Here is a 25,701-nt window from a genome sequence, read left to right on the forward strand (position 1 = left end):
AGATGTGTGAAGGTATCTTCTCACTTAGTGTTTTTTTTTTTTAATAAAGTCTTGTAGTTTTGTTTTTACTGTCTAGTCATTTTGGCTTTTTAAATTAGACATTCATAAAAATGAAAAAACAAAAACCAGATCATGGATAACCTTCATCCTTAATCACTTTCTAAAGCACTGTCTCAATTTTCATGTGCTTCCACATTTTCCATAATTCCAAATATATTCTGTATTATTTCTGTTATAATTTCAATGTGTTTATGCCAATATTATTCCCTTTCCCAGACCACTGCGAAGGCTGGCGTGGATTCCGTGAACAGAGCATCCCTAACTTGAGTAAAAGCATTCACCCAAATCTAACGGATACATGACATGGCGCGCGGGCGTGGGGCAACCTGTGAAGGAAAATAAAGAGTTGGCACAGCGGAGGAGGTGTTCAAAAAACTGCCCGAGAAGGGCATCGCTTTATGTGGTGGAAAAGGGGAAGTAGATTCAAACTGTCTCGAGGGAACCCTTTTTGTCAGCCAAGCTAGAAGTGATTTGAAGTCATTTTTAAATTGGCTTTTCTGATGCGCTCTCCTCAGTGTGACGGAAGATCGCTCCATAAACATTCTACTGACATTTGGTAGCTAAATGAGCAGTTCCGTTTTAAAATATTCTCAAGGATTTTTTAAAAAAAACATATCTATGTACAGTTTTAAAATGATGCAGGGTACATATTAAAACTTCCTCATCGTTTGTGCTTTCACACAGCCCGCTAGTTATTTACGTCGCAGAACCCACTGCCCTCCGGCAAGCGCGGCTGCTCTGTGTCCCCCACCGCCGCGCGGGGACCGCGTCCTGGTCGCTGTCTTACATCCAGGGCCCAGAGAGACAGGATAGAATATAAAACTCATCATATAAAAACCCAGGCTAAGGCACAAGATCAGTCTGTAAATTTAATCAATTTGCCTGGCGGTGGGAAAATGGCAGAGCTCAGTAAAAATAGCCGTGATCCAGTCAGCGGGTGTCGCGCGATCACCGGCTTTAAGGCTTCCTTTGCTTGAGGTGAACTTTTCTTGATTGCCACAAAAGAGTGATGTGAAGGTTTTAGAATCATGAATGCCAAGGAAAATATCCTGTTGTTGGTGAAACAAAATCAATTATTACTGATGTATACAAGGAGACATGGGCCGAATTGGCTCCTCCCAAGCAGAAGCGGGTGAAGATGTGAAACAAAATACTGCGCTGTCTGCAACCTACGCTCCCGCGCCGCCGAGCTCGGCCGCCGCAGCCACGCAGAACCAAACCCGCTCCCGACCTGACTTCCGGTCTCCCTTAGCAAGTGACTCCAGAGACTTACCTATCAGCTTGTAGAGAATACATTCGTATTTCAGCACCTTGTGTTGATAATTCTCTTTTTTCTTACACTTACCTTGTCAGATGTAATTAAATCTTAACTATTTTTTCCCATGAAATGGTCAAACCGAAAAGCTCTCACTATGAATAGATGCCATACTTTCGTTGTTCACTGATACTTAACTTATTCATACAATCATTTCAGGATTTATGGCAAGATGAAATCCTGACCTCCATGGTTTAAGAAATTTTACTTGAGGTAAATTTGTTGACATATCACACATAAAATACATTATGTTATCATATTCTAAAATAAAGGAGTGAGGGCTCCACCGCCCACCTGGGTATGTGCCAAGCAATGGGCACCTATGTGACCAGCCTCCATTGAAAACCCCAGTTACTGGATGGAGCTCACCTGGTAGAAAATATTTTGTACTTGTTATCACAACTCATTGCTGGAGGAATCAACAATGTCCTGTGTGTCTTCCCTGGAGAGGACTTTTGGAAGTTTGTGCCTCGTTTCCTTTGGACTTTGCCCAATGTGCATTTTCCCTTTTCTGGCTTTGCTTTGTATCATCTTGCTGTGATAAATTATAGTCATCTAAGACTAAACAGTGTCCTGTGAGTCCTCCTAGCTGATCGCTGAATCTGGGAATGGTTAGGGAATCCTGGCAGAATGGTTAATAATAAACGTCTGGTAGATTTGGTTGGAAGAAAAAAATCCACCAAATGTTTGCTAATTATGTTTCGTTTATCTTATCTACTCACAATTTTTGTCAACTTCAAAAACCTTGGCATCTGCACTGAAATGTTTATAGCAGCACAATTCACAATTGCAAAGATATAGAAACAATCCAAGTGCCATCAATACATGAGTGGATTAATAAAATGTGGTATATGTATACCATGGAGTACTACTCAGCCATAAAAAAACAGTGAACTACCTCTTGTATTATCCTGGATGGAGCTGGAGCCCATTCTTCTAAATGAAGTATAACAAAAATGGAAAAACAAACAACACTTGCACTCATCATTAAATTGGTACTAATCGATCAACCCTAATTTGCACATATGTGAAGTAACATTTATACGGTGTCAGGCAGATGGGAAGGGGGAGGAAGGAATGGGTAAATTTACAACTAACAAATGCGGTGCACGCTCTCTGGGGTATGGGCATGCTTGTAGCTCTGACTCAGGTGGTGCAAAGGCAATTTATGTAACCAAAACATTTGTAACCCCATAATACTCTGAAATAAAAAAAATAAAAATAAAAATGTTGGCCAATAATATTAGTATTTACTCCTTTAGGATGTCAACTCAGTTAATGATCTGCTATGCCACAGCAACTATCAAATGATGAATGTTTTAGGTGTATCACTACCACCAACTTGCTATACATTATAAATTCTATGCATGCTGAGAGCTGGAGGTCTGGACCACTTGGCTCCTGCTATACACAGAATAGCCAAACCATAGTTGTTGGAACAGGCTAATGAAATTTGAAATATGACCAACCTTACTTTAGCTAGGATCAAATGGAAAGCACAAATTTCAATATGACTCTCCTTTCCTTCTTCCCATTTTCCCATTTCTGCGATGATGAATAAACCCAATTTGTTCAACTAGAGTGGGTTCCTGGTAGTGGGCTGGAGGGCATCGATAAGTAGAGTCCAAAATCTTAGCCCATCAGGACTAAAAATAGATACTTAAATAAGAATTCTATGTGATCTGGTAGTCTCACGGTTTTAATGTGCAAGTTGGATAAGACTTTTCAAAATAATCTCCGGGAATTTTGTTAATGAATTACTTCTTCCTTTCCCAACCCACTCACCTACTAAATCTCACTCTCATCTCCCCTTTTCTCATCACTCCTCTCTGCAGTGCTCCCTTCTCTAGCAATCTGTCTGCCCCATCGGCAAGTCCAGGGTCAAAGTTTGCAGGAGACTTTTCCTGTGGTGGCCATATCAGCACTTGCAGCCAGCTGAGTGGTCAGCCAGGTTATGTGTGCGTCCTTTTGTGCTTTCCCCATCTACATTTTAAATCATTAATCCTACTGTTTTAATGAAATTCAAGGTCTATGGGATACCTGAGAACAACCTATTAATTTATATTAGAAATCATTGGTTTGCTTCCTTTGAACATATTCAAGGACCTCTAGACTTTCCACAAAAATATCTCTGAAAAATGAAAAAAAAAATCTCTTAAGAATAAAAAACCAAGATTTTCATAAAAATTATTAGAACACAGGAGGAAATTTCTACAGATTGAAAAACATATAGGAATAAAATGAGAAATACAACTGCATGATTTTTTTTCACAGTTGCCTGATGTTAACACACTTTTGCTACACTAAAACAATACAGAAAGGACTGAAAGTTTTACTAGGAGACCCTTCATCCCTAACGTCTCCTTTCCCTCTGGCTGGTCATCGACGCAGGGGTTCTAGCTGGCAGACAGCCAGGCCTCTCTGTCATGCTACATGCACCGTACAACCCCACATCTTCTCAACTACCCCTTCCCGGCATCAGTTTAATTTTGCATAGCCCCTGAAAATAACAGACTGTGACTGGGAGAAAATATTGTGTTCTAAGCTTTATAGATTCTATGGGAAGTATTGAACACCAAACAGATCATGTATTGAAGACTGCCAGTATTCATGTACTCCACCAGACTTTAGCATCAGGGGTGAGGCGCTGTGGGAAGGAGACTTCATTTCCATTCTTTAGAGGTACTCGAATGGTTGCATGACACTGGGAAATGAGCTAAATATCTCTTCTGCTGTCACAGGTTTAATCACTGTTACATGGCAAATAGTCATGTATGCCTGTCCTTATTTGAAATCTTGGGGGCTTGAGCTTTCTTTATTAGAAATAAGAATAAGGTCTAAAGTGACTAACATGTAAGCGTTCCCCTTGATATGATGGCCAACTGAGTATGAGAAGATGAGTCATAATGCCCAGTATTCTTAAATCTAAGTGGTTAGAGCCAGTGTTGCCAAATTTTTCTGTAATATACTAGTTAATAAATGTTTTAGGTTTTGTAGGCCATACAGTTTCTTATTCAACTAATCACCTCTGTCACTCTAGTGTAAACGTAGCTATTTACAATATGTAAATGAACAAGCACAGTTGCATTCTAATACAACTATATTTATGCACACTGAAATTTGAATTTCATATAATTTTCATCTGTTATGGAATATCATCTTCTTTTGATTTTTCAACTATTTGAAAATGTAAAAAACCTTCTCAGCTTATGGGCCATACAAGCATCTACAAACATACACAGATAAAATCTTACTACATGGAAAGTATTATGATATCACAACTTTAAAAATGCAATCCAAATTCAGTTTAAAAAGAGTAATAATCAGATATTCAGAGAAAATCCTGGAAACATATATGAAAGCATTAATATTTTAATCTCTGAGAGTATAAATTTTTTATTCCTCTCACTTAGTCTTTTATATATTTTAATGGATATTTCCAAATGAACTCACATGTGCTCTTATTTTATTTCCAAAGCAAAATTAAGCTTCAATCACTGACATGTGAAAGGTTTAAATGGTCCATAGTATCTAGTATATAACATTGTATCCTCATACTTTTTTTTGTAGAGTGAACATATATTAGTTTTCTAATTATGAAACAGAATATTTAAAAAATATTACTGAGACTGAAAGTGGATTATTTTTCTACGTTCTAACATTGTATTTTAGTAGGGCTTTATTGTTTATAATTGGGAGATGTGTGTGGCCCCAGGAATGGAAGGCAACTCAGCAGGGTGAGAGAGAGCTGGACCAAGAGGCAGGTGAGCTGGCCACTTTTCTTGGGTAATGATGGATAGTCCAAAAGGACTGTGGAAGTATTGATGGGTGAAGTGCGAAATCTCAGCTGCTGTGTAAAGACTGGCTCTGCTAGCATCGCCGCCAGGTGATCAGGTTCTCCAGCAGACATCAAAACCAAAATGCAAAACAAATATCCATTAGCCAGAGTCCACCAAACTCTCACTGAGCTATGTCCCACAAAGCTCAAGGAGTCGCACTCTGGGGACAATGGCATTCTGGGCCCTCCCCAGGGATCCAGGACTTGCCCACCTGATATAGGTGTAGGCTTGGATGAAGTCTTTTACCCGTCTATGTAGCCCTCTAAACATACAACTTGGGAAAAAGGTTATTTTATTCTTTTGTGTAACATATATGGGAAAATAAATTTGATTTTTTTAAAAGAGATTTTTTGAGCTTTTGAATTGTCAAAAATTTACATTCAAATGCAGACTCTGGGAAATCCTTACAGTGATAATATCTGTAGTTTAGAGATTAGGACTTTCTGGTTCCAGAAAGATTGTTTTTCTTTTTTTAGGAGAAGGCGGTGAGCAGATTTCCAGTGATTTGTAATGTAAGAATAAATTATTTATTAAGTTTCTGTGTTTTGAACTTTGTTCCTCCATAGAAAGAGGATGGACCTAGAAGTCCATGAAACCTGTTTGAGCCTCAGCTCTTCAGGACTGTTCAGCCCCAGGCGTGTTACCTCACCTCACGTAGCCTGGTTTCCTTGTCTGAAATATGACAGAACTAAAATATGTCAGGGTTTGTGATGCAATTTATATAGTAAATACTCTATAAATGTTAATTCTCCCCTCCAATTCTTCTGAAAAGACATTGAGAAAAAAATAAAATACTTAAAATTTATTGTTAACAAAAATGCATTAAAACTTATTATTCTTCATATGTGTTTGATTCTACTTCCCAATGCCCATCAATGACTATTCAGTTCAAAAAGCATATGCTGGAAACTATACAGTAACAGTATGAGAATTCAAAAGTCTCAAATAACATACATGATTTTTTTTACAAAATACCTGCCCATAATGAAAGTTACAAATTTGTTGGGTATACACATATTTCTTATATACATTGTAAAAAAAGAAGGAATTGACAAAATGACTCATTTGAAATAAGAAATAAAGGAGGTTGGTAAGTTTCAATATTTTAATTTCAGAGTTTGAGATCATATTTAATAAGGGAATGTTTCAGATAGAAACTTTAAAATTTAGAAAAGAATCTACTTAGAAAAAAAGGTGAATTTTACTTTGACTAAGTATACTCAAAGCACTGTTATGATATTTTAAAAAGAAATGCTTCCTATTTGGTTGAAGTACTGGTGTGAATTCACACTGTCTGGGTGAAGGGCACGCTTATAATTTTTAATCCAAGTGTACAAAAGCAAATTATGTAACCAAAACATGTGCACCCCATGATATTCTGGGGAAAAAAGATGGCTGAGGAAAAATGGGGCTCCTAACTTCCAGAGAATTGAGGAAGAAGGAACTGAGGTTTTGTTACATGAGTAAAAGTCACTGGAGAATCCTAGGGCTAGAAGCTCAAATCTGGAGGTAGCCCTCCAGATGAGGTGGACAGTTGAGCAGCTTGTGCACTGACACATACACGTGAAGAGCAGCTTGGGGGCAAAACTCATTCTCCTGTGTCTGTAGCTACCTCCAGAGTTTTCAACCGCTGAATTCCTACTAGACAGAAATGTACTCTTTCCAGTGGTTTTAGAAAATCAGCAGTTTCTGTTTGTTAAACAGACAGCACCACCAATTGTGAAATTAGTAGAAATCATTTTTTCCTACTCACTTCTACAAAACTAAATATAAAATAAAGCCAAAAGTCATTCATTATTCCAAATTAGATTTTCCTCAAGAACAGCCTGGACATAGAAAGGATTTAGTCCACCTTTGTTCCCTGGGCACGCATCAGGATGCCAGTCACCGGTAGATACACAAATGAATGTTGAAAGAATAACAGAGATAGAGTCTGTGACTCTACAGAAAGCCATCAGGACCATATCATAGAAAGGCTGCATGTTGCTAATACCGTCTCTAGAAAAATTTTAATTACAGGCAAATCGTTTCCACTACATATGTCCTAACCCAGGACTTCCCAACCTCGGCACTACTGACACTTTGGGATGATACCTCTTTGACGGCGGTGTGCCCAGAATATTGCAGGATGGTTAGCTGCACCTGTGGCCTCTGCCCACTATATGCCAATGGCATCAGTTGTGACACCAAATATGTCTCCAGGAATCATCAAATATCTTCTGGGGGATCGGGGGTCAGCAAGCAAACTCTCATCCAGCTGAGGACCACTGCCATCCCAAAGTATTTCCTGTCCCGTTTCCCGAGATCTTAGCTAGAACGCAAACTACGACCTTTGCAACTAACATTACTTTTGTTACATAAACCAAGGCGCCCACTGTACCATGCAGAGTGTCTCCACTGAGGCATTCACTGGAACGTGAACATTTTGTTTAAAGAAGGCGCTTGTTTCTCAGTCCAGTGGAGACTTGCCAGATATTCTTACAATGTGAGCAGAAGCCCAGAATCCAGATCTACTTATGAAATCTCCTAAGATTTCAATGGTAACAATGAATTCAAATGCTATTTTTAGGTATGGTATCTGCTACGCATACTGAAAGTCAAACAAAATGCATGCACGGACTGTCATTGGGCCTTAGGCTGCTGCTGTTCAAATGTCTGTCATACAGATAAAAGGCCAGGTCCTAGGAGTCGGTGCTGCCAATATCCCTGGATATTCTGATATTCCACGAGGGAAAGGTAGCCTGACTTCCAACAACTAACCCACTGCTCTAACCGTCCTTTGCATCCTCAAAAGGATGCTGGGTAGAGGCAGAACACGATGAGGTGGTTGTGTGTATAAAACTTAACGTGTGCCTTAAAAATAACAATTCTTCTAAAACTGTCTGTTTCAACTTAGTTCAGATTCTTTGGGGGTACTTAGTCTTTCAAAGTCTTCCTTTTCCTTCTTGTCTCAATAACGGCACCCGGAAAGTGTGAACTCTCCAGACCTTGTGCGGCATGTGAGAGAGGGCCTCAGCTTGGGGCTCCATCTTCTGTGTCTAGTACATTTATCGTCTGGATCTTTGAAGCATCAGCTGGCTCTGCTGCCAGCATCTGACTGGGACCCAGTCTGGAAATTTTCATATTCCAAAGCCACGGAGATCAAACTCATGACTTCTGTACGTCCTCCAGGCCTGCAGCACCTCAGGTTCATCACAGATTCTAAAATATGACTTAGTAACCGTTTGGGTGGCAGCACCTTTGTAACTGGCTTTTTATCTTCTACGCTGCACAGCAGAAGGTCAGATCATGACTTACTGTGTTTGGGGATCCCCCCCACGGCTTTTCTGGGTTTCTATGAGCTTTGTATGCACCCAGCTCCATCCTACAATCAGGGAACTGGTACAGGGTTAGCAGGGCCTATCAGCTCAACCGCTGGTCTCTCTCTCTCTTTTGGAATTTCTCCCTTTGTGTCCTTGGAAACCCCTCCAGCTCTTCTCCAGACAAGGTAGGTTTTCTTTTTATCATATTTTCACTTCTCTGTGTTTGTGATCAACAGAACATCTTGACTTGCTGCAGTCTAAACATTACATTTGTTATATAAAGCAAGGATTTTCTCTAGTCAAATAGTATTTTGACTACAGAAAGCTCAAAGAAGAGTTCAAGAGACTCAAAGACTCAAAGAGACTAGAGATTCAAAGAAGATCAGCTTTGAAGCCAACAGACTTGACTACTTTCTTTGTTCTGTGATATTTACCCTCCACAAAAATGGCTGAGAGCCGTCTAGCTGGCTGGTGAGGGCTCTCAAAGCCACAATCTTTCCACGGCACAGCAGCACATCTGTGGGCCCGGGCACCTTTGAATCGTCATTTTATAGCTTTAGGCCTGTGCGACTTTGGATAAATCGCGTATCTTTGGCCTTTGTTGTGAACTATCCTGAGTATTCCAGGCAACAGCGGTCCAACCAGTGAGGGCCGAGAGCGCTGCCCTGCCCCGCAGAGTGCGAGGGTGGGCGCGGGGCTCCCTCTCTGCGTGGCCCGTGCGCACCGGTCCTCCCGTCGCCTCGGCGCCTGGGCACCTAGGGCTTCGGAGTAAGTTGGAACTTTCTCTCTTTCAAACTTTATAATTACTTTCTTAAGAAATTTCAAAAGTAATTTTGTGTTGATGTCACCTTGAGATACTAGGAAACAAGAACTGTAAATTAACATTAAATTTTTCATTTACCTGATGTAATATTTTAAAGCAATGGAAGTAAACAGTGAATTCTACTTTCTTGTATGGTCAAATAGTACTTTGCTAAGTGATCTGGTGATAAATGAGCCCAAACTGAAAGAAACAGCCAAGCACCCGTCGGCCAGTACCTATGCAGGGAGCCCCTATGGCCGGGAGTCCCAGGCCAGGGGCACAGGCGCCGCCCAGCAGCCGTCAGTCGGGCCGCTCTGTGGCCTCCCGCGGCCAAGCTCCCGCAGGTCTTGTTCCGCCCGCATCCTGTCACCCAGGACACACAGTGCCCGTGTTACAAACGCTGATGAGAACTCACTGCGTCCCACGCACCGTTCTAGGCGTTTTGCGGTTTGCAAAATCAGCCTGTGGCGCAGGCACTGCTGCCTTCTCCCGCTGACGCAAGAGGGAGCGGCGGGGCCCAAAGGGTGGAGAACATGCCCCGGATCCCCTCAGCCTGCCCAGATGCTACGAAGTTGTTGCACTTTGCTCCCACGAAAAATGAGCTCCTCCTTTCCAAGCCCGGTGTGCACGCGCGCGGGGCAGGGCCGCCCGGCCGGGCCCGCGCACTCCCGCGTCCTCCCCCTGAACACGCGCCCCGCGCCGCGGGCGGGCTGAGCGCGGAGCCGGCAGAGCCTCCGCTCTGGGGCCGCACGGCGCGCTCTGGGCCACTGCCCAGCCGGGACCGCGACCTCCAGAAAGCACCCCCTGGAGGCCAGAGGCCCATGCAAAGGAAGAGCCTGTGCTCTTGGAGATGCACACGGAGGCTTCGAAAACTCGCCGTCCTCTCCGCAGCTGGACTGAGGGGGAAGTAAAGGCCACGTCTGAATTCCCTGTGCTCCTCCCGAAGAGCTTTCCTCGGGCGTGCTTTCTGCAAGTGATTGCTTGCTCAAATTTGTAGGAAGCCAAATAAATTTATTTTTTGTGAAGCAGAAGAAACTGAAGTGATAGGAAAGAAAGGATGACCCAAAAAGTGAGCTAGGCTGGGTATGGTGGCTCATGTTTGTAATCTCAGCACTTTGGGAAGCTGAGGCAGGAGGATCACTTGAGGCCAGGAGTTTGAGATCAGCCTGGGCAACATAGTGAGACCCAACTTCTACAATAAAATTTTTGAAATTAGCTGGGCATGGTGGCGAGTTCCTGTAGTCCTAGGTACTCAGGAGCCAGGAGTTTGAGCCCAGGAGTTTGGGGCTACAGTGAGCTATGATCGTGCCACTGCCCTGCACGCCAGCCTGTCAGCCAGAATGAGATCTTGTCACTAAAAAAAAAAAAAAAAAAAAATCAAAAACTAAAACTAACCCCCCCCAAAACTGTGAGATAAGTATGAAACTATAAACAAGCTTTTATTTATAACTTATCCACTTTTAAAAGAAGAAGTGTACTAGAAGGAGAAAACTGAATCATGGAAGGCCTAGTAGTATAGAAATTTGTGTATTTATAGAAATAGCCTAGTGCTGACACCAGCTCCCGATGCCCCGTTCCTGCAGATGTCGCACCGTCTGTGCTTTAGGATACAGCAAGTAGAGGAACTGCTGTTAGACCTGGCTCCGCACCTTTCAGACACGTCGTATAACGTGCGATGAAAAGAAGAACATAATGTATTCTTTACGAAGTGCAGTTAAGAAGCATCCTGTGTCACTATATCGGAAGAAACGGCATGTACCCAGAATAAGTATATTCCCTTACATTCAATTCAGAGGAAAGCAAGCCTGGAAGACTGCCCTTGTTTAAAAGCTGAACAAAACAAGCTGTTAACCTTGGAGTAATCTTCGTTGTGGGCCCAAATTCAAAATGTTCACATAAGTTCTACTTAGTCAATGTCAATTATTAAATTAAAAAAAAAAACTCACAAGAGAATAATACTTTTCCATTGACTATATTCACTGAAAGGTGATTGTGTATTTTTTATCACATATATGTGTGTGTGATAGAGACATACAATTTTGATCATAAAAAAATTTAAAGGTACAGCTATCTGGTAGTATATTGACATGTAAATTAGTAATACTGGCACACAGGCTAGCGCAGCTCTTCTTAAAACTATTATGTTCCACAGTAAAATTTAAAACAAAAGAAAATAACACATAGTTAATGTGAATTTATAACGAAGTTCAATATATTTAAATCAGACTTTCATTCTGAGAGTATGCAACATTTTTCAAAATGCTCATTTGTGGAAAATTTCTTCTATAGACTCTGGCATAGGCACACAGTATACAGTGTGTATATGCAGTATACACTATACAATGGTACACGTCCATGAACCAGTGTGGGCAGACTTCTAGCACAGATTGAGACAGCTGCCTAAATTTGAATATGGACTGCACATTAGATTATAGTATTTTGTCAAAGCTAAACTCTCTTATTTTATTCATTGTTTTGTGCTTATATAAGAAAATTTCTCCTAATGAATTTTCAGAACTTTGGAATTATACATTATTTTAAAATATGTGGGACTGTTAAATTTGAAATTCATTTTTCTTTATCCTAAAATTGAAAAGAAATTTGAAAATCTATTAAAAATTATTGTAACTTAAAAATGAATAATTCCAATATGCTAGGGGGAAAGTTTTAATTTGAAAAAACAAATAAAAATAATGTTATAATTGTGATTAATTAAATTATTTGCACATCTAAACTTTGGGTAGGGTTAAATAAATTTAACTTTATTCAGGTATCAGTTATTAGGACTTTCTAAAACATAACACAAACATGTTTGATTCAATTTTATGAAAAAAGCAAGATACAGCTTGCTTTAGATATGTTTAAAAAGCAAATCCTGGTAATAAGAAAATGGTGATTAAAGCATAACAGATTACACATAGTAGTTTTCCTGGGATTCACAAAATGCATGTCTATAGTTTATACATTTCTCTTATTGGAATTAGTGGGCTCTGTGTTTTCTGGTTCACTGGAAGCTCTAAGAAAATTGATCACAGAAGGAGCTTTGCTTTGTCCTCCTAGGTAGCTGGTTTCCCCCTCCAGGTGCTGAATTTGGTTGACAAACTAATACAGCCTGAGAGTTGAAAACACTGTCTTCAGTGGAAATGCATTATCATTAGGACACGATGGTCTTCTGAGAATGGTGAGGCCCCATATATGGCTCCTTCTAGAATCCTCCTTGTTTGCAGACCTCATGGCCAGCTGCATAACCTCTTAGGGTCTCAAATAAAGCAAGGACAAACAGAATTACAAATGCTTGCATTTCTGTCTAACAAAGGCCATTACTTTATCTTAACAGTGGTATAACTACAGAAGATGTTTACAGATGCTATTAGGTGCTACAAATAAATCCTACTTTATAGCTGAATTAGAGAATTATTTCCAAAAGTAATTCAAAGCAGGATGATTTTTCCTGTACTAAATCCTGATTCCCTTATCTCTCTCTTACACAAACATCTCAATTACTTATGAGCAAAAAATCAAAACCAAAAAGCAATAAATAGTTCAGTGAAAATCCCAAACCACTCATTGAAATACAATGGCATGCCTACAACATAAACCAAAGGTAACTTGTTGGAATAAACGTAGGAGAGAAGATAATATGGGAAATAAAAGAAAATAATAATTTTTTTCTAACCTTACTTGCATAACTGCAGCACGGCCTTTCTCTCCCCCTCCTTCTCTCTCCCCAACCCCGTGTGTGTGTGTGTGTGTGTGTGCACACTATGTGTTTCAGATGGGTATTTCAGTGGCCAGGGTCAAACAGGTTGGCTAACTCTCTCTAAAGCCACCTGCAGTGCCAAACAAGAAGTCATGAATGGAATGGAAAGACACTGATGTCTCCTAAAAATGGTTAAAAGACAAGTGAGCTAATAGTCCCACATGAAATAATAAAGCAGTCCCACTTTTTTGCAGGAAAGTGGAAAGCAAAACACTGTTAGTATGCCAAGTGCAGAAGTGACAAAAGAATGTCACTCCCCGCACTGCAGGATGGGATATGGTAAGCACCTGGGCTTCAGGTGAGGGGTGCTGCAGGTCACCACTATAGAAAGGCTTGTTTATGACAGCACCAACTAGGTAATGTGCAGGGCAGCTGGGGACAAGGAAAGGCTGGCATTTGCCATACACTCTTTCAGCTTTGATTATGATAGAAAATGGTACCATTTATCTTACTCACCTGCTGGGGAATTGTTCATAGAAACCAAACTAGAAATGATAACATTAATTTAGCAGGGAAAAAGAGAATAGTAAATTCAAAGAAAAATTCAGAAGGGACCCAGGATGTGCACAATATTTATACAAATATATAGAATAAAAATATATTACTTCTCCAAGTAGATGCTTCTTGTGGCAATTGTAACACCAACAGGAAGAAATATATTAATGAAAATTTGTAAGTGTTTAGACTTAGTATTTAGCATATCTACATTTTAAGTTAAATTGTCACATTAATACATTTTATGATCAATCAAAAGCATTTTTCTTCTATATAAAGTTCTAGAATTTATCATAAACAAATCCTTGCTATCAGGAGCATCATTCTTGAATTATATAAATGTATGGAATTTCTGAGCAGAAACACAACATTTTGTGTTAATATTTTAGAGAAGCAAGTGAAAAATAACTATAAAAAAATTTCTGCAAAACGAGATCTTACCTGTGCCACAAGCCCAATGCCAGCCCTTGCTTGTAGACAAGTTCATTTAAATCCAGTGAATTAACTCATGCGGAGACGTACACCCAGGGGCTTTGATGGGCCAGGGTCAGTCTTCAGTGTAACTGACCTACCCCATGTCCTCTTACCTCATCAACCTCTCCTTTTAGCTTAGCATTTTCCTAGACGCCTATAATCAAGCATCTACCCTAAGGTAAATAAATAAGCTCATCCCTATATCTTGAATTATCTCTGACTGCCAGCTGGAGTTCCACTCCAAGTTGATTTTTCCATCTCAGAAGCATCTTCTTTGTGCATGTCCCCATGTCTTGGCCTCTCATTCACATCTCCATCCCAATCAGGTTTTACTTCTGTCCCTATCATTCTCCTGAAACTTAGTTTGCCACAATAAAAAATGAATAATGAATATCAAAACTAACAGAAATATTCTGCCACATTATTTTTATTATCATGGTTTACTATGTTTATTTTGAACAATGCAATAAGTGCTTTATATTTATGACATAATTTGATTTTCACAACAGCACTATGAGATACGTGACTTTAAACATAGTTTACTTATGAATAAATGATGCTCACAGAGGATTCTTGGAGTTGTGAAACTGTTTTGTACGAGACTAAATGGTGGATACATGTCATTATAGATGTGTTCAAACCCGCAGAATGTACATGACCGATATTTAGCCCTGTGCACTCATTCAGAGTAGCCAGGGATATTTTAAAAATACCTATATTCCATTCTTGAGGATTTTGATTTAATTTATTTGAGGAAATAGTATCAGTCTTTTCTTTCATTTTTATAGAGGCATCGTGAGGTCTAAAAGAGTGCAGGTTATCTTTTTGTGTTTGCCACTAGAAAACTTAGGGATAATTTTGTGAACTACTGGTAGCAAGGTATGAAATTTTTATCATGTTCATTAAAAAACTTCTTAAAATTTTAAGAGGGTTTATACTTACAGAAAAATTGTGAAGATAGTATATAAATTTCCATATGCTCAAACCTAGTTTGCCTTATCATTTAATCTTATAACAATATAATGCATCTCTCAAAATTAAAAAACAACATTCTTATAAGATTTACCATTATAAATTCAGGGATCTGTTCATAGAATGTCAGTTCTCAAATGTGTCTTGATGACTCTCCCATATGAAAGCAATTCTAAATTACGTAGCAGGAATTAAAGGGTTTCCCAAATCTGGCTCTAACTTTCCTTCTCCAACTTCATTTTTTTCTACTTCAGCCTTACAGAATCCTATCTTCTAGACACATTTCCAATGGACTAATTTTATTAGTGGAATGTACAATTAACATAGTCATTGCTTCCCTTATGTACCTTCCAAATTTCTATTAACCATAAAGTCTTAGCTCAAATATTACTGCCTCTATAAAGTCTTCTTTTAATTCACAGGCAAGGTTAGTTCCTAGCTGGTGTCCATTATCTTAACACTTTGGCTATTTTTCTCTTATAGCATGATTCATATTGGTTCAATAAGTAGACATTAAATTATCTAATATTTGACCGATGAATAATTCAATTTTTAATTTTTAATGTATTTACATATTTTCTTCTGAAACACAGTACCTTTTTTCAGGAAGGCACAATATTTGCATTGATACATCACTAACTGGAGTCCAATGATTGCATAGTATACTGTACATAGTACAATCAATGTTGATGAAGCATGTTTGGAAAAGTTGAATGATTAAATCCAATTTAGACCATATTATCAAAACTTAGAAACATTGCATTAATGTTTTAAATGTAGCCACAGAACTTTTTCCAAGGCCATAATTGAATTTAATTATTTTGTCCTTTTTATTTCTTTGACTAGATTGGTTGGAAACTTTATATTTTTCTTCATAGACTTCTCAAAAGAGATTCAAACTATGTGAATTTAAGGGTTATCAGGTTGAATAAAATACAACGATCTGTTCAAAGCAGAAAATATGATTCATTTTTATGATTGAAAACAAATAAAAATGGATGATTGTTTTTAATATATCAGATAATTTGAAAATTAAATAATCTGATTTAAGGATTATATATATCATGAAAAATATGCATAATTCTTTTCAAATTTTGCATCCTATAAGGTTTTCTCCATGCTTTTTTCAAACAGCGTCAATACATAATATTCACTCACATAGGCAACACTTCAAAGATAAAACATGATATGAAACATTTAAAGGCTTGATGGCAAATTATATAGTTCTATATTTAACATGTCTGTAATTGTTAGTATTTCTTATGAACTTTTTTATATTACCACAAGAAAAAGATTGTCATCATTCAAAAACCTGAGAGTATGTAATGTCCGTTGCTGATCTTAGATTTTATTTCTAATATTCTATGCATAGATATGTTTGGTTTAAAAGACAACTAAAAAGAACATTTTATGGTACAACTTATTTTTTTTACTTATTATGTGAGGTTTTGCTAGATATCAAAGGTTAGATTCTCTGGGAAAGAGACTCTAAAACAGTTTTGCATGCAGGAAGCTTATTGCCAGTGACTCTCCAAATCAACACCTGTCAGGAAGTGAAGGGAGGAGAAATGGACAATTGCAGTAGATGAATTGTGATGTGGTCACGACAAAGGCCTCAACTAGTAAGAGCTAAAGCCCTGCAGCTGGCTCTGCACATGGGAAAGAAGGCTTTCCCATTGCAACTGATCCGTGTGTGTGTGTGTGTTTGTGTGTCAGGAAACAATGAATACCATTTCTGAATGAGTTTTCCCACTGTTATTCCATCTGAAATAAATGTCTTATTTTCTGCCTCAATGTTCTCTTGTATCTTAACTGCACAATAGCAGAAACAAAGTCACAGCGCTGAATCTGCCTAGTTAGTCATCGGGACTAACACAGGCTGCTTTCTAAGAAACACAGGAAATAAAATTACTGCAATCATTGATAAAGACATTCTATCATTTTAATCCAATTTTTTATTTGATAATCTCTCGAAAAGGCGTAATATGGTCCTCTGTAAGAACAAGGTATTATTAATAATAGTATGTATGAGATGTGATTTACTGAGAACTTAGTCTCTGTTATACAAGTGAAAGGTCATAGTTATTATTATAATGTTTGGTGTCTAATAAAACTGTTTTCCTAATGCTTTGGTTTATTAGTCATGTCATAGGGTTCAAGCATTAAAGTCAACTAAAAGTTATATCTCTTTCAAAGACAGGTACATTGCCAGCACCTTCAACCAGAGTATAATAGAATAGCTCAGCATAGAACTGACTGGAACACTCCTTTAGTGTCATATTTATAGCAGCCCATAATCAAAGATAATAAAAATAACCATTTGAGGCAACCAAACAAGAAGCAAGCAATAATGTGAACATTTTTATCACATTAACTTAATAATTAGCATGGGAAAAAACGTTCAACACCTAACATACGCCTTTCAGCACTCTCATTAGAAATAATTTTCATTTCCTTATGAATGCAAACATTAACTCTGAATACATCCAATTGATTTTAAAGCTGTGATATGTGATTCTCATTTTTATAGATTACTTTCTTTTTAGTGTCCACTAAATTTATGAAGCTATCTTTTTTTTAATAATATATTCCTTTTTTTTCACTGCCAAAGTAAGTTAGGGATTTGCAGTTTTCTATGAAATGCTCATCAAAACAGTGACATTTTCTTAGAATTCATAACATGAGTCATGATTTTTTTTGTACTTGGCAGAAAAATAATACAAATTTCTGATTCCCGGCTATCCTGCAGTCAGTTACATAAACTAACCCTTAGTAATGCTGGACCCCCTGTACACAGAACAGACTACAGTGAACAGCCACATGCAGGCGGGAGTTGTACTGAAGTAGCCTGGCACTTGCGTTATAGAAAATTCAAAGGCCAAAGCCCTGTTCTTTCATGATAAGTGTGCTCAGGGGAAATAACACTCTGTCAGTCCTCCCAGTGTCTGAGGTTTTCCCTGACAATAAGTCAATTGGTATCAGAAGTCTATTAACTCCTTCAGACTTCTTAGGAGCTATTTAACGTGTTATTTTTTCATGATTTTGATACTGTGGTGTACTACATGGTTAATCTGTCTCCTTAAAAAGTTGGCATACAATTAGAAGATGAAAAAACTAGATTTATAAAATCATTGCAGAGAAAATTCATACTCAGTAATTTTTTCTGATGTGCTGAGTTTCCCTTAGCATTTCGAACTCTGTAACATTATAGCTATGCTTCCCCTTTTGTCCAGATTTGACAAGGGTAAACAGTTGAACATAAACAGAAAATTACAAAGCTGTGAGTTCCCTTAAGCATTTACCTTGCATATTGACCTTAAATATATACTAAAGATGCATCCACATACACTCACCTTATTGTAAAGTTAAAAATTAGTAGTTTTTGCAAACTGTAATTTGCTAAAGACTAGCAGGTTATCAGGAAGTCTTTTACTGGCCAAAAAAAAAAAATCCCACATATTTATTTCAGCCAAAATATAGTACAATAAATATAAAACTAGCATTTTCACTCTCATCACAACTACAGCTACCTAAAAATGATACTTTAAAAAAGTAAATAGGTTCAGAACCACCTAATTTTCGCCCAAAGACAGCATGCCTTTCCTTATTCAGGGATCTGACCAGTGAGGTGAAACTGTAGTGCTGAGATTTTGAAGGCCTGATTATCTGTGCTTTTATTTCTCCCAAAATTTGAATATGAGCAATAGCAAGTCTACCAAAGAACCTCCAAATTGTTGTCTTTCTTATATGTACAATTGTTATGAGATCAATAGCACTAGACATTTACATTCTACCAGGATTTATTTTAAATTACATTATTATTTTGTAATAACTATAGAGTTACATGCAGTCATGAGAAATAATATGGGGAAGTTCAGTCTACTCTTTACTCACTTTTTCCCAAAGACAGTATCTTCTAAAAGTATAGTGCACTATGCAAACCATAATATTTATATTGGTACAATCCATTTATTGTATTCCAATTTCTCCAGTTGTACTTGTTTGCATTTGTGTGTGTGCATGTAGCTCTATACCATTTTATCATATGTATTAATTTGCTTATCCACAATGACAGTGAAGACACAGAGCAGTTTTATTACAAGGATCCCTTTATAATCACACCAATCTTCCCCAAGCTTTCCCTGTTGCTAACTCTGGGCAAACATCTATTTCTTCACCATTTCTAAAACACGGCCCTTTCAACAATGTTATGCAAATGGAATTACAGAGTATGTAACCTTTTCAGAGTGGATTTTTTCATTCAGCATATAACCCTGGAGATTCATGCAAGTTGTTCTGCCTTTCCTTTTCACTGCTGGGCATTAATTCACAGTGTGAATGTACCATGGTTTGTTAATTCACCTGTTAAAGACATCTGAGTTGTTTTCACTTTTTGTTTATGTTAAAAAAATGAAAGATGGCATAAATGTTTGTGCATGAGTTTATTGTAAAGATATGCTCTTATTTTTCTGGAAAAAATACTTCAAGAAATCAATTGTGTCATATGGTAATTACATTTACATTTTTAATGAAACAGCCAAGTCGTTTTCCATGGTGGCTGTTCCAGTCTATATTCCTACTAGCAATGTGCAAGTGATCCATATCCTTGCCAACATTTGGCTTTGCCACTACACATGCACACCCACACACGCACACACACACACACACACACACACAGAGTTATACAGCGGCAAAACCAAAATAATTATATATATATATACACATTAGCCATTCCAATAGGTGTATAGTAATTTCTCATTGTGATTTTAATTTGCATTTATATAAAGTTAATAATATCGATTTCATTTGCTTATTTGTCTTCTGTATATCTTCTTCAGTAAAATATCGATCCATATCTTTTGCTCATTTATTAATTGTATTGCTTCTAACTTTTACTATTGAGTTTTGAAATTCTTTATACATGCTAAATATTAATCCTTTGATTGACACCTGGTGTGCAAATATTGTCTCCTACTGTGTAGCTTGTATTTTCATTCTCTCAACAGGGTCTTTCACAAGACAAAGGTTTTCATTTTCAATAAAGTTCATTTTAACATTTTTTTCATTTTATAGACAATGAGTTTCTGTGTGTGTGTGTGTGTGTGTGTGTGTTTGTGTGTGTGTGTGTGTGTGTTAAGTATGAGAATTTTTTGCCTAAAGGTAGATTCCAAAGATTTTCTCTCAAGTCTCTTTTCTAAAAGTTTCATAATTTTATATTTTATATTTAAATATATGATCCATTTTGAGTTAGTTCTTGCACAGGGTACAATAGGTAAAGGCTAATTTTTTTGGCAGGGGGTAGACCTGGGAATGTACAATGGCTCCAGGAACATGTGTTCTTTTTCCCATTGAATTATTTTCCTACCTTTGTCAAAAATCAACATATCTTTGTGCCTATTTCTGGGTTTTCTCTTTCATTCTATTGATTTATGTATCTATCTGTCTTCCCATACCATAGAGTGTTAATCAACCTTAGTTATAAAATAAGTCTTAAAGAGGGTAGAATGATTTCTATCATATTATACTTTTATTTCTAAATTTTTTTAGCTCTTCTAGTTCTTTTACCTTTCCATATAAATTTTAGAATAATATTGTTCATAACTATAAAAATCTTATTGGAATTTGAATTAAATCTTGTAAATTAATTGGGGAGAATTGACATTTTTTGTATGTCTTTTATTCTATGAATAATGTGTATTTCTATTAATTTAGGTTTTCTTTCATCTGTTTTGTAAATTTTTGCTTAAAAATTTTTCCTTTGTATTCATGAAAATTATTGATGTGTAGTTTCCCTTTTTTGTGCTATCTTTTCTGATTTTTGTTATCAGAGCCATACAATTTTATACAATGAATTTGGAGATATCACTTCTTCTTCTATTTGGGGGGAAATAGATTGTATAGAATTGGACTTATTTCTTTTTTAAACATTTAGAAGAATTCTTCAGTAAAACTATTGGACACTGCAATTTTCATTTTAGGGGGAGTTTTCTAATTATGAATTAAGTTATCTTCATTGTCAAAAAGCTACTTGAATCATTTATTCATATTGAGTGACTTGTGGTAGTTTCTGTCTTTCAGGGCATTTCATCTCAATTGTAAAATTTATATAAGTACATTTGTTTGTAGCATTCCCTTATTATTATTTTCATGCCTTCAGGGTCTGTAGCAATATCCACTGTTTTACTCCTCATATTGGTAATTTAGGCATTCTCTCTTTTTTGAACTTCAATCTTGCTAGGACTTTCTCAATTTGTTGAGCCTAAGAAATATTGATTTATAGAAATGCCCCATATATTTTTAGAAACAGAAATGATTTCAGGAGTCTTGCAAGGCTTTGCCCTAAAGGAAAATGTAAATGTGTTAGTTTGCATATCAAAAGCTGCCTCGCCTCAGGAGGGAGTCTCAATGGTCAGTAGCAGCTGCTTTCCAAGGTGACACTGCAGTCCAAGCCTGTGGCTCTCACCTGCTTTGAAAGACAAAGGAGGTCTTGCCTAGAGCCAAGGGATGCTGGAGCTGATCAACAAAGACAGGCCACCGGAGATGAGAGCTGATCAGAGATTAAAGCTGATCCGTAAGATATGCTACCTGAGCCAGGGCCCAGACGGAACCATGTGGTAAAAGTAAATAGCATAAGTGACAGCTCATGCTTCATTTCTGAAATCTCTGTTCTAATACACAATAACCAGAGCCACGATGTCTCTGTTTTTGCTAAAGTAATAGCTTTATCTTAAAACTTAGAAATTTGCCCTAAGAAGATTTTATAACTCACTGTTCACCTAGATAGAGTTTGTTGAAGGATCTGTAGTAGCCTTTTGGAAGACTTTGACCCTAAACCAAACTACCTATTATTATGTAAATCCTGGTACCCTTGGAATTGAAAAACTGTACCTGCACTATAAATATCTGTGTAATACTTCAGTCTTGGTTGAATTTCACCGGGAAGAGATGTAACCTTTGGGCACCCTCCTTTGTCTATCTTCATAAATCTTTACTTTATAAACTATATCTTTGGCTCTGTGTATTATTTTTATTTCTGTTTCCTACTATTTTTCCCTCCTTTGCAACGACCCCTGTCTGAGGAACCCAAACTTTTGGTGGGAGCATAGCTAACTCCCTGCATCAATTATATTGTTTTAAGTGGTTTCAGTGTAGCTTCACTCAAGAAATTATTGAATAGTCAAAAAAAAAAAAGACAAAAGTCCAAAGCAGCCCTTGTGTCAGTCATCAGCATCCACCTGAGACTGCGGTCTGTGTGGGCTGCACAGATCTGGAGTTCTGAACAAGAGATGTTTCCATTGCCACATTCACATGATTTTAGCCTCTTAAATTGCTTAATTCTTGGCTGACAAACCACAAGACAATTCCTCCCTCATCCAAGAACCATTTTTAATGAACTATTTCCAAATGTATATGCATTCCAGCTGACCACTCTTGCTCTATCTACGCTGTCCTTCTTTTTTAAGGTAGAACACCTTTCAAGGTGTTTTTGTGCTGCAAAAATATGAATAAAGGCTGGCATATAATGATTCTCTATTTGATTTCCTTTTATCTGGCATGGTAAAGAATTCCTTAGACATGAAGTTTCTTTTTAGCCTGGAAGAGTAAATTGAACACTTTATTCCTTAATCACATCTATAAGATCATTATATTTTAATTAAATTATATTTAATTAGTATTTTATGATATTAATTATACTAAATATCATTCTATTTATTTAATATACTTATTTTATTATTCTCATTATCATATTTTATATTATACTTCTTAGACCTATAACAATTGAGTAAGGCAATATTGGTGTGAGAGTTCTACAGTCTGTACATTATATAAAATATAGGAGGATTAGATTTTGCTCCCCTCTCTTACAATTTCCTTAGTGTAATGAGCACAGATACCTTTTCCCTGGGCCAAAGTCTACATTAAGTGAAAATAATGTACATTCTTTTGCTAAGGAAGAGGGAGAAGACAGAAAGTCATTTTGATGTTTGCTGTACCTAATTTTTAATAGCAGGTAGTCAATCTTGGAAGTAGAATAGTTTTTTCAACTCCCATTCATATGATTTTAAGTACTTGGGGAAATTTTCATTAATAAGGAAAAAAGGTATAGGATATATGGCTAGTTAATATTGGTGACATTGACTGACCATATAAGAAGGAAAGAGATGAGGAAAAAAAAGAAAGAAAAGTAAGAACCATAAATAATAACTAGTGTGTCTTGAGAGCTTGCTATATGCTAGGTATTATGTCAAGCACTTGATCTACATTAACTACACATAACATGCCCATGAGTTAGGCGCTAGTATTCACCTGAATTTAAATAGTGTGTGACTAAGATATGACCGAAATTTGAAACTCAGAAATCTGCCTTTAAAACAAGTTGAATAGTAGTCTAATTAAATAAGATACATTGAAGTGTTAAAATTGTTTATCTTTATATAATTTTTTCTAAGGCTGGTTCAAGGGCAGTACTTTCCCTTTGTCCGTTTCTCCATGTGCATAATCTACCCAGGTCTCTATTACATCATCATATTGGAGAAAAAATTCTATGAAAATAATTGACTGATAACCGATGCCAGAGACTTAATAAGAAAAGAGGGCCTCTAGAAAAAACCCTCCATGAAGACGTGATCAAGAGATAACAAAAATGAAATGGCAGGTTATTAGAAGAAAGTAAAAAACTATTTTGTATTTCCAGTTTCAGCTCTGACTGTAAAGAGTTTGGAGGTTCTTTCCCCCCCCGGCACACAATAAGAAAGAGGGACAAAGTGAAAATCAACCACTTTTCTTTCACCTGTGAGAGAACTGAGGTTGCACAGAACCTGCCCCTACGTCATCCAGAGTGCCAGGCGGAGCTGGTGCTGAGAGCTGCAGGTGCAGAGCAGAGCTGCTGCTGCGCTAAGCTGAGAGGATCACTTCAGGAGCAAAGCTGGCTAATATCTGGAAGTGCAGTGTGGGTGGACTAGCTTTAAAGTGAGAGAGGTGTAAAGGAAAATAAAAATCTCAGGACCACCCCTCCAACTCCTTATGCAAAAGGGAAGGTCAAGCCTGAAGGATGAGTCATGCAACAGCCCCTTCCAAAAGGACAGCTGTTACTAATGTTATATCAATACATCAGCCAAATCCCCATGGAAAGGCATTTACAAGGATTGCCCACACCTCATTCCCTCAAGGAAATTCCTAGTTGGCCTCCCATAGCAAGGACATGCAAACTGTAACTTTGAGTCTACACAGAAAGTCTAGCTTCTAAAACTAAAGTCTGCTCAATTCCACACAAATAACATAGATTACAAGTTTATCTTCCCAGGTGTAAAACAGAGACAAGATGAGATCAAAGGCCGGGCATGGTGGCCCACGTCTGTAATCCTAGCACTCTGGGAGGCCAAGGCGGGTGAATTGTTTGAGCTCAGGAGTTCGAGACCACCCTGAGTAAGAGCGAGACCCCATCTCTACTAAAAATAGAAATAAATTAGCTGGACAACTAAATATATATAGAGAAAAAATTAGCCGGGCATGGTGGCGCATGCCTGTAGTCCCAGCAACTTGGGAGGCTGAGGCAGGAGGATTGCTTGAGCCCAGGAGTTTGAGGTTGCTGTGAGCTAGGCTGATGCCATGGCACTCTAGCTCAGGAAACAGAGTGAGACTCTGCCTCAAAAAAAAAAAAAAAAAAAAAAAAGATGAGATCAAACATTCTTCCACCACACAGGGCCCTCTATATCATTGATTCTTCTCTTGCTCTCTATTCCCCCTCTAACATTCACCCTATCTTATTTATAATGTAGATTTCCTTGGCTTCAAAAGAATGTAACCATTGTGCCTTGTTGCCCAACCCCCTCAGTTTTCTTTCTGTATGCCCTCTCCCCTTTAAAACTTGAGTTTCCAAATCCCACTTTGGAAAAAATAGTCACAGATACGTCTGTGGGTTGTATTTTTCCTGGGCACGTCCTCAAACTTTGGCTTAATAAACCTCCATTGATTGAGAGCTTTGCCTCAGTCATTTATTTGGGGTTGTCAACTGGTAGCCATAGTGTTAGGGGGCCCCATACATTCACGGTTTTACCTCTAGGATCCCCTTCAAGTTCGCATGATGAAGAACCAAGAACGATTTCCTTACAGGTCTGGCAGGGCAAGGGAAGAGTAATCCAAGTGAAATAACTGGAGAGTTTTCCACACAATAAGGCTTCTCTGGGAAGTGGAGGGAGAAGGCTTTAGAGGAACCCTATCCCAGCTGGGGAAAAGGCACGACTTTCACTTTGTTTTTCTAGACTTTCACCTCACTTAAGAGAAACAAACAAACAAAAAACAACAACAAAGAACACTTTACCCTGAAGAAACACTTTGGCAGGTCACAATTTAGAGACACAGGCCCAATATAAGGCTAAGATTTAATCATAAGACTATAAAACACTTCCCTCCCTGACTCCACTGCACCAACAGGGATCCACTGTAATCACAATGGATTTCTCTGAAAGAGCTGCCAGAGCCACCTGTCTCTGAGAAGAGAATCTGGGGGACTCCAAAGTCAAGAGGGGAAATATCGCTGTGAACTAAAATAAAATCTTACAGCTCCCCTCATCGGCTGACTGAATGGACCCTCTCTTGGCCAAGGGGATATCCTAAAACTGAATTGCCTGCCACAGGGAGGGAGGTCAGACATGCCTCATCATGCCCCTTCCTTCTTGGGT

The sequence above is a fragment of the Lemur catta genome, chromosome 9 (assembly GCF_020740605.2).
Source record: "Lemur catta isolate mLemCat1 chromosome 9, mLemCat1.pri, whole genome shotgun sequence".
NCBI classification, from domain to species: Eukaryota; Metazoa; Chordata; class Mammalia; order Primates; family Lemuridae; genus Lemur; species Lemur catta.